Source organism: Ooceraea biroi, chromosome 12 (genome assembly GCF_003672135.1).
Source record: "Ooceraea biroi isolate clonal line C1 chromosome 12, Obir_v5.4, whole genome shotgun sequence".
Taxonomy (NCBI): domain Eukaryota; kingdom Metazoa; phylum Arthropoda; class Insecta; order Hymenoptera; family Formicidae; genus Ooceraea; species Ooceraea biroi.
Window position 1 is genome coordinate 6,407,509 of NC_039517.1, and position 10,793 is coordinate 6,418,301.

Below are 10,793 nucleotides of genomic sequence, written 5' to 3' on the forward strand. Positions count from 1 at the left end.
CATGAAAGGTAAGTGAGTATCAGACTGATTTATTCAAATATTTAACTGTACCTCACATTTCGAAACGCTCGAAAGCTGTGCAATTGATACGAATAAAAAGGCCGTGATAGAAAGAGCGAGCGTTAAATTCGTGCGTTACTTTGGGGAGTTTTTGCGAAATATGACAACGTCCATAAATCACTGCTTCATCGCGATGCACGCAAAATCGCGCTTCACAATCACCATGAAACAAAAGATATTGATTTTATCACGTTTTTCACACACAACATGGCTCGCAATCTTGCCTGCGGAATAGAAATAGCGAAAAAAGGAGTCGCTTTTCTCGCCATGGGTTCAATAAATCAGCGTGTTAGTCGGAGTGTAAGGTTGAAATATTGCCCCGTAAATATCAAATTGTACCAAAGTACCGCGTAAAGAACTGCGCGCTTCACATTATTATTAAGCTTGCTGCTTTGCAGCGCTAAGAATGGACTTGTTATTATAAAAATGAACAAAATAACGGTGTACATAATGTCTACACCGACCACGAAATTTTCAAACGAGGAATAATATACGGATCAAAACCGTTCGGCAAATTATTTATTGCGTGACTGTAATAATAACAGTGAAAATATTGGGTCATTAAGTATGAAACTTTACAAATAGAACATAAACTTTTGCATTTTTTGGCACATGGACATGATTTATTTTCAATCGAAGTATGCGCCCATGTTATCTACACACTTCTGCCATTTTAGTGGTAGTTGGTCTATGCCTCTACTATAGAAGCCAGGAGTACGGGAATCGATGAAGTCGCGGAAGGCTGTTTCGACTGCCTGTTGAGAATTGAACAATTTTCCCACCAACAAGTTGTCCAAATTCCGGAAGAAGTGGTAGTTGGTAGGTGATAGATCTGGTGAACATGGTGGATGACGGGGAGTTTCCAATTCCAACTCCTGTAGCTTTGCCACGGTCAGTCGTGCAGTGTGCGGTCGAGCATTGTCATGCAACAGCATTGGCATTGACCGATTGACCAATTTCGGTTGTTTAATAGCAAGTTGTTGCATCATTTCGTCCAGTTGCTTGCAATATACTTCAGCCGTTATCGATGTACCAGGTTTCATAAAGTTGTAGTAGATAACACCTGACCTGGACCACCAAACAGTCACCATAAGCTTCTTCTGTGTAATGTTGGGTTTCGCGTGATGTCTCGGTGGTTCATCAGCGTTCAACCACTGATGTGAGCGTTTACGATTGTCCACTTTTCATCGCAGGTCACAATTCGATTCAAAAAGATTCATTTTTGTGACGGGAAAGCAAAGAAAGGGAAGCCTCTAGACGTTGCGCCTGCTGCGCATCGGTCAATTCGTGCGGGACCCATTTGTCCAACTTCTTTATCTTACCAATTGCAGCTAAATGAACCAATATGGTGAGTATGGAAACATTGAATATCGATGCCAATTCACGTGTACTTTGAGATGGATCGGACTCTACTACGGCTCTCAAGTGATCATTATCCACCTTCGTCTTTGGTCTTCCACGTGGCTCATTAGCGAGGCTGAAATCTCCATCTCTGAAGTTTTTGAACCAATTGCCCACCGTTGCTTTAGTAGTTGAACCTTCACCAAATACAGCGTTGATATTACGAGCTGTCTCCGACACTGTGGTTCCACGGCGGAACTCATATTCATAAATCACACGAATTTTGGACTTTTCCATAGTTCTGTAAAAAAGAATCCACCAATAAAACTAATGAAGATATTTGAACAAACAAATATGACATTTGAAGAGCGAACATACATCTATCACACTAACCTAACCTGATACTGACGTCTGGCGCCAAATTTGAGATAACAAATGTTAAAGATGGCGCTTTTACATTTGTAAAGTTTCATACTTAATGACCCAATAATAGCAAAATATAGTATATACGATTTAGAAAACAAGTATCTATCTAAAGCAAATCTTTTTGCTTTACTCGATGGAGCAGTTCATAATTATCTAACAGCATGTACAAGCACCGACTAAAATGGTGTCCCGAATATTGGAATAACAGCTGAAAGACATTACCGGGTATCAGTGATACCGTATCATCTCTGCTATTGCTGCCTCTTTCTTTTTTACTTTTTTCTCTTGTGTAGACAAGAATTTCAGTCTCACGCAACACTCGAGTTGCTTTTTTTTTTTGAACGTTGTTTATTTAGACCTTTATACCATTACATTTGATTACAAATAATAAACAAAATTTCTTCCGTTACAAATGAATTATGCTTCTGCGGGCATCTAAGGCACTCTCGGAAGACGTACACTGTATGTGATTTAATAACTTATAGCGTAAATGTATTAATGTGAGTACAATAACTAGGGCTGCGTTATGATATAATCGTTCTGATGTTTCGCCAATAAAAAAAGGTTGTGCCCAAAACATTTGGCAGACTTATTTCTTACGAGTGGTTTTTGTAAAATTTAAATAAATATTATGAATATATATATCGTCATTTGACGGGACTTGTTCGCTAGATGGGTGTTAGCCACCAATATTTCTTTGCATTTAAGCGGTGGGTATCCTTTCTATCACGTGTCGCACATACGAAGCTGTATTTGAGGTCGTTTCCGTCCACCGAGCAGTCTGTTCGGGGTTCGAAATTAAGTTCTTTGTTTCTTTTGTGCCTTTTTGCGTGATAGATTGTCGGGATATTATTTTTATCTTGGATATAGTTGTTAACGTCTAAATAAAGAAACGCTTCAGGGGGCACGAATCTCGTTTTAATCGTCCTTTCAAAATATTCGGGGTTCGGATATAGTGCGCTATTGATTAAATTATTGTTAGTAATGTAACACTCGAGTCGCTCGACGCGCTTGTGTGTACGTCTCGCGCGCGACCGCGGGACACCATTTTAGCCTGTACAAATATAATTAGACGCATGGGCATATAGTTTATTGATCCATTCCACTCCGCGTTACACCTGCGAAATTAAAACGACGTCTTTTTCGCGAACGGCGTAATCGTCTCGTATTTTCTACGTTGTTTCCAACAGATCTCATTCCAAGCTCATTCGAGCTCTCGGTAGGTGCCCTGCGAAGAGCATTAGCGGCACTTGCTCGGATCGTAAAAGACTGGCAGGTGCACGCATCTGCACACGCATCTCTCTCTTTCTCTCTCGCGTCGGCAGATAACGACACGCAATTCCGCGCACCATAAACCGCGGACATTCAATTTTGTTCTCGTGGAAACGCGCGTTCTTGCCGGATGGACGGACAGACGAACGAAAACGGGCGGACGCGTTGGGTGCAGTGTTCATAAAGTACAGTGTTGCGGTGTGAAAAACTGGCCGCTACGTTTGGGGATGCGGAAATAAGGAGAAAAAATATGGCTATTCAGCGGACCGAGAAAATACTTGCGACCCGCCCGCTCTCGACTCTTCTCTTTCGTTCTCGTGACATACGGAATTTTTCCGATAGCTTCGTGTCCGAATACGTTTTCGGGTTGGTTTTTCCTTCCGTTCTTTCCGTCCATTCCACGCGGTTGCGAGGTAGCAAGGAATCGCATGAAAGAGAGATGTGCTTTTATGTGAAACGATGTATACTTATACTATATGATAATACCTTGTCATAATTATTTAAATACCGCCTAAAAGCGTCCCTGATTTTACCGATTCATAGGTTTGCCCGTATATTTGTCTTAAAGAATTTGTGGTTGACATCTAATCGATGGAACGGTAAAGGGAAGAATAAGTAAACGGAAGCTATTTTTCGAGGTAAGCGTCGCAGAAAGCCCGACAACGTGAGCTGAGAAACGACAAGTAACTTTATCTCCGCATCTTACCGAGTACGACAACTGCATTGTCGGATATTGCAATTTCTACATGTATTTGTGTGTGAAAATATTGAGTTGATTAGAAAATCCCTTCGGAGAAAAATAAAAGGCAAAATTTCCGAAATGAGAAATCCGATTTTTTTATTAACCCGATATTAAATATGTGCGGCTTTTTGTCTATTTTGTCTATAGTTTATTGTTCCTATTCTCCTTATGTCTAACGTTTTCGTCAGCAATATTTGTTTCTGAACGCGTTCTGCTTTTCCGCCCAGCGCGAGGCGCTCATTTCTTCGAGAGAGTTCATAGAGTAAGCTGTGTGCGATTACTTTAACAAAGAGATACATTTTCGTTTCCTTTTTACGAGTGCAAAGTCTTTTCCTACGTTTATCTTTTCTATTTGCCCAGATAAATCTCTCTTTTCTCGGATTAATATTGATTCAGACACTTATGAATGTAACTGAATATTAAAACAAATTACCGTACACAAGTAACAACGTTTTTAGATATATATTTCCATTATTTCTGACAGTTACGAAAATTATGTCGAATGTTTTCTTCGTGATAGAAAAATTGGTAATTATGTACTTTAACGGACCCAGCCCCGATGACCTTGACCTTGACATATGTTGTCAAGGTCACCCTCCTGAGTGACCTTGAAGAAGTTTTAGCCGTCGCTCGTTGTTTGTTAAAAAGTTATAAACAAAGAAAGTTTAATGATTTCGCACGAATTTTTAGCTGTCCACGTGAAGCAAGAACATGATACTGACATATATTACAAAGGTTACCTTCCCGAATAACCCGCACTAGGTTTTAGTCGTCGATCGTTGTTTATGAAAAAGTTATTAACAAAAGAAATTTCGAAAATATAGTAGTTATTTTGAAAGAATATTGAATATTGAAAGATATAAACGACGAATATGTATATGAACGAAGAAAGGAAAGTCATTTAAAGCAGTGAATTGTTAATATATAGAATAGTTTCTTTTAATATAAGTACAAAGTATTCTTCACTTTAACCAAAAGCACAAACAGTTAAATACAAAGTATTCTCTGCTTTAACTTAACCTAACCTAAGCTAAAATTCCATCACATATACTCTTTCGTAAACGTATATGGTATCGTAAAATTATGCTTTATTCATTAAACATTTTTGTTAATAACTTTTTAACAAACAACGAGCGAAGGGTGAAACCTAGTGCGGGTTATTCAGGAAGGTGACCTTTGTAATATATGTCAAACTCAAGTCCTTGCTTCACGTGGACAGCTGAAAATTCGTGCAAAATTATTAAACTTCTTTTGTTAATAACTTTTTAATAAACAACGAGCGACGGCTAAAACCTCTTCAAGGTCACTCAGGAGGGTGACCTTGACAACATATGTCAAGGTCAAGGTCATCGGGGCTGGGTCCGTTAAAGTACATAATTACCGAAAAATTTGACTTGAGAATCGTATGAGTTATTATTCGATGTCGAAACACTTGAGATATATCAGAGATGTCCTGCACGTGTTTATCTTCATGTACCTTGAAAAATCGACGCTTTCCGAGATGTTGCTCGAACGTCAATTATTTCGTGGAAAAGATATATTTCTAAATCGATAATTTATTTTATCCGAACAGGCCTTGCCGCGAATAAATGTTTCTCAATATTAAATAAACGAGGTGGTTTGCATGCCAGTATCCTGTTCGGATCCTGGAAATGTTCACTTTTTGTAATGCATTGTTTCGCGTTATTCAAAGACACAAATTCCGCATATAAATGTCTGCAATAGAAGCGCGCTCGCGATCATGTATGAAATATATGCCGGCATATAAATTATGCATGAAATTATGTAGGCTTACGGAGAAGTGCTGTTTCTCTCTTATTTATGAAGCTGTACCGTGTGTCTTCTTTTAGAGCCATCGCGGACATAAAATAAAGCAGTAACGCATATGGATATGGCACACGATGTTTTATTTTTCGAATATCAAAGACTATATTGAATAATAAAAACAGCCTATGTATAACGTGCTTTGTAAACATAATGTACAGTGTATATTTTATAAAGTACAATATACGCGCGGATCAGAATTCAACACATGATGACGCTTGTTTCCTCTGTTTTGATTTAATATATATGTCAGTATAGAAAAACGTTCTTCTAAACTCGAGATTTAATCAACAGTATCATCGAATTGTAAATATACTCGAATCGTTCACGTGAAGTCACACCTCATTAGGTCATTTTTCATTTAGAGGCGACGAAGTGCGTATTTCTCTCCCTGTAACGTAGCCGCTCTCATGATTCTCACAATGAGTTTCAAGATAAAGTTATATATTAGGGGTGTGATTTAGTTTTGAGGGTTGTTTTTGCTCAAAAACGCATGTATTTAAATATGATAATGAATGAATACCTTAATCAAAATATTTTCCTTCGTTTTCTATAACTTTTTCCCATCTTTCTGGCAAGAGATGGATTCCACCACGATAAAATCACTCTTCTTTTCAGTTGATCCATTCGTCGACGAATTTTCGCACTTCTTCCAAATTATGAAAGTGTGTATCCTTTAAAGCGTGTTGCATCCACCGGAACAAATAATAATCGCATGGAGAATACGCGGGGTGCGGTAAGACTTGCCATTCGAGCTCTAATAGTGTTTGTTTCACTGATAACGCAACGTCAGGTTGAGCGTTGTCACGAAGAAGAATCACTTTCCGTCGTTTACTCGCAATTGGTGGTCGTTTTTCGTCCAATGCTTGCTTCAACTTGTACAATTGGTGTCGATAACGATCAGCCGTGACAGTCTCATGCGGATTTAACAGCTCATAGTACACTATCCCACCAAATACAGAGCATTACTTTTCAACCGTGAATATTGCGTCTCGGAGTGGATGTTGATGGTTCGCCTGGATCCACCCATGATTTTCTGCGTTTCGGATTATCAAAATAGATGCACTTTTCATCCCCAGTAACAATCCGAGACAAAAGACTCTTCTTTTTTTGCCTGGCGATCGACGAAATGCAAATGTTCAACCGGTTCGCAATGGCACTTTCCGATAATTCATGTCGAACCCATTTCCCTTCTTTCTGAATTTTTCCCATTTCATGTAAATGTTTCGTAACTGTTGTACGATCAACATTTAATGCTCTGGCAAGTTCTGAAGTGGATCGTGTTGGATTGTCGTCCAATAATGCTTGCAAATCTGCATTTTCAAGCTTTCTTCGTTGTCCCGAGCGTTCTTTGTCCTTCACATCAGTATCACCACTTTTCAAGCGTCTAAACCAGTATTCACACGTCTTAATTGATGGGGCAGAATCACCATAAGTTTCCACAAGAATTCTATAACCGTCAGCGGCAGTTTTCTTTTGATTAAAAAACAAAAGCAACGCATGTCGAAAATGCTGTTTCGGAAGTTGCATTTTTACGATGATATAAACACGATTGCTATAATGCTACTAAATGTCATGGATAACGTCAACACTGTAAGAAACAACAGTTATCGGAAACAGCTATTGGAACAAACTGACACTACAGCCATCCGTTGCAAAACCCTCAAAACTAAATCACACTCCTAATACTTACGCTGATTCAGTCGCGTCGCGTATATAATATTCACGAGGAGATTTCTGGTCTCTACATTTCGCGCTACTTGCGGCGATAACTACCGGGCGGTTGTGTACACTGCCTGCAATCGAGATTTACGATTGACCGAATCGTAAACCTGCCTCCACCGCGATCAGATACGATTCTTGATCGTATAAGCCGAGTTCCGAGTCAGTGTCGGCGAAATTTCGTACGATTACGGCATTAATTCTGGTCGCCGCAACTCCACGAAGCGAGGGAGCGAGCGATTCGCCGGTATCTCTTAATGCCACCTCGAGGCGCTCCACCTCGGATACTCAGATCTCATATTTGTATCGCGCCAAGTTCCGAAATTTCGAGAGATACATGCCTGATCCACCCTTAGTGAGACTTGGCTGATCTTAGTTCACCCTAGGCGCTTTCTCCGTGCTTAACTGTTTCAAATGGGGCGCATTGGTTAACCGGTGAAACTATTATCGCTGATGTGGTATTGTTGCAGATGAGATGCTACAAAAATGTATAATGATGTTACATAGTAGCTAAATGTGATTGATTAACACGTGTGTTAAGTTTAATTTAACGAAATCTAATAACTAATCTAGAAATTAATTATTCTTTTCATTTAGTTTGCGGCTAAATGGCAGTTATAGTATTGGAGGATCCGGTTCGGGCAAAGCAGAATCGGCTCGAAGGTAAATTTTTGTCTTTATCTTGAATCTGTTTATTCTTTTGCGATTGAAAACTCGAATATATCCGTGAAATTAACTCAATAAATATCATAGATTGGGATCGCAAAGAATTAACATTGTAAACCTGCTTAAATTTATCTTTTGAGTCTAATTGTATGATTATGATTTTTGTTTCAGATCTAAATGCCGAAATGCAGACAACTGATTCTGAGTTGCGACGGGTTTGGTGAGTGAAAAATGTAAAAATATTTAATACGGTGGTGGCTTTCTTGCTTTGTTCAAAGTGCGATTTACTTTTCTTTGGAGTAGACACTTTTATACGTAGATTTTACATATATGTATAAACATGAATCGTTGAATGAAGAATTGTATGAATCGTAACTTTTTGATTTAACTTTCGTTTAAATGTACTTGTATCTTTCTACATAAGAAACATTTGAAAAATTCAATTGTTTTAATAGAATATTTATTTGATAATTTTGTAAAAAAGAGAAAGAAATTACTAAAAACTCAAAATTTTTCTAAATTCGTAAAACATTACACATTCTTTCAAATATATAAAGTTTTATTACTAGCTTAATGCCATTTTCATATAACGTGGATTGCAGCTATAATTTGAATTCCGTTAAGTAACGCGGCATTTAATAATTATCGTGAAATTGCAAATTAAATTTTATGAATGCTATAGTCCGCGTTTTCTATTCTTTTCATATTCTGCATCGCGAGTGAAATAAAGTGAAATGTGGACATAACAATGAAAGACGACAAAGTATCGAAATTTATCATTCGTTATATAAATATTTGTTTAATAACACGCAAGTATTTCTGCATCAATTTCGTTCCGACATTCGCCGAACGTTTATCAAACATCCATTAAAAGTGGTTAACAAAAGCTTCGTCAGTGTAATCGCGTCGCGAGTGAAAGTGTATGTGCCAAGTGTGTGTTCCATCGACGAAAGATGCACGACGAAAGACTGATCGCTGGAAGCTGCGTGATAGACTTTGAGGTACCAAATCTCGCTGGCGAGTAGACTGCGAGGACTGCGACGGATTGCGAGAAACTTCGAGGGACTTCGAGGGATCATCATGAATTGATGAGTGCTTAAATTTTCAATTGCTCGTAGAGCAAAGTAGTAGTAGTGCATGCAAGTAGTAGTAGTTATAAATCGCACTTCAACGGGAAAAATAAGAACAGTCGTCACTCAGAAATCAGCTATCCTAAATTTATCATTTCTGTCGCGATTATTTTTTATTATATTTTAACTTGCGCTGATTGGTATCTGGATGAAGAGATCTGGTAAAGTGAATAGACGCGGTACATGATAATGATCGCTGATTGCTGACGATAACTCTGATTATTTTTCTCTCCGCTCTCTTCCTCCGTCTACGTCATACGCAGCTAGAGATTTCCCCCAACTTTTAAAGCCTCCTTTTACTCTGTGCCGCGTGCTTACTTTGCCGAGCACTTAGGAATATCGTTCGCGCGAACTTTTTGCAAATCCAACAAATTCCGCCCGGGAAACGCGAGCGGGCCGGGTGAGTAACGCCTGACGGCGTTTCTTAAAACTGCCGCGAGATATAACTCGCCGGTTTCATATTATACGTTCCGCAGGACCCGTATTAAGGAGTGAAATTTATAGGTCGAGTTTCTACAGTAAACTTAGCCGATATCTCGCTGGCAGGCGAAACAAAGAGTGGCTCTCTCGGCGGTTAGTACCCGTTACCCGTTCCGAAGACCCTCTCTTCTCTCTCGAGGCGGCTTCCTCGTTTCCGCCACCTCTTGTACGCTTCTTTACTCGTGGTTAGTTTCCCGCTCCTTTTTGTTTCTTCTTCTTCGCACCTCTTTTGCACGTCCGTTCTTCCTGTTTCCGCGGCGAGGCGTCAGCCGACCGACACCGAGAAAAAGTTGAAAGCTGCAGTCGAGGCGATAGGAACGGTTGCGAGGTGAACGACGAAGGGGCGGTGGGTGATTTGGAGAGAGGGTGCGAGGATGGATCGTAACGGTGCGAGGTAGACGTCGGAGAAGACGGGGGTGAAAAAACTAGGTGGTTCTCCGAGACGCGGTCGTGGTGCGCGAAGAAACTAGCCGCCCATTCAGCTCCACGAGCCAACGGAGAAAAGGAGCTTAAATGCTTTTTCCATGGCCGAATCCGGGTCTAAACGTGTCGAAACTTTTTAACGAGCTCGTTAGGGTTCCGCGAATGGCCGGGAAATTAATTATCACTGAAAAACCGTCCGCTCATCCACGGACATACGACACTAAGCTTCTGTTCTCTTTTTTAACTTTCTCATCGCTCTCGCTTGATGACTGCACATTCACGTGTGAACCCGACCGGCTCGTGGTCGATTCTTTTTGCGTCTTCGAAGTTAGAACTTGCATTTACTGAGAGAGGAAGATAAAATTTCATTTATCTAATTGGCGAATAATACGTTTTAGAATCACAAATGCTATTATGTTACCAATATTGTTTTCGGATAAACTTGAATGTTACATGACATTGATTTTTGCGTAATTGATCTTGATATGCGTTAGGATTTATAATAGTAGCCGATCTTTAATGCTATTATGTTACCAATATTGTTTTCGGATAAACTTGAATGCTACATGACATATTGATTTTTGCATAATTGATCTTGATATACGTTAGGATTTATAATAGTAGCCGATCTTTAATAATCCGCATTGTGAAATAGCAATGTTATTTAATGAGGTTGAAGGAAAGGGCAGTACTAAATGACAACTCTG

General features: G+C 39.4%; 1 long non-coding RNA gene across 1 annotated transcript; it reads left to right on the forward strand.

The window, feature by feature from the left end:
* Positions 1 to 7,288: 7,288 nt before the first annotated feature.
* LOC109611045 lies at positions 7,289 to 8,536 on the forward strand. Its single transcript, XR_002193361.2, has 2 exons — positions 7,289 to 8,050; positions 8,225 to 8,536. It is a non-coding gene; the product is annotated as an uncharacterized LOC109611045 (long non-coding RNA).
* Positions 8,537 to 10,793: the final 2,257 nt, after the last annotated feature.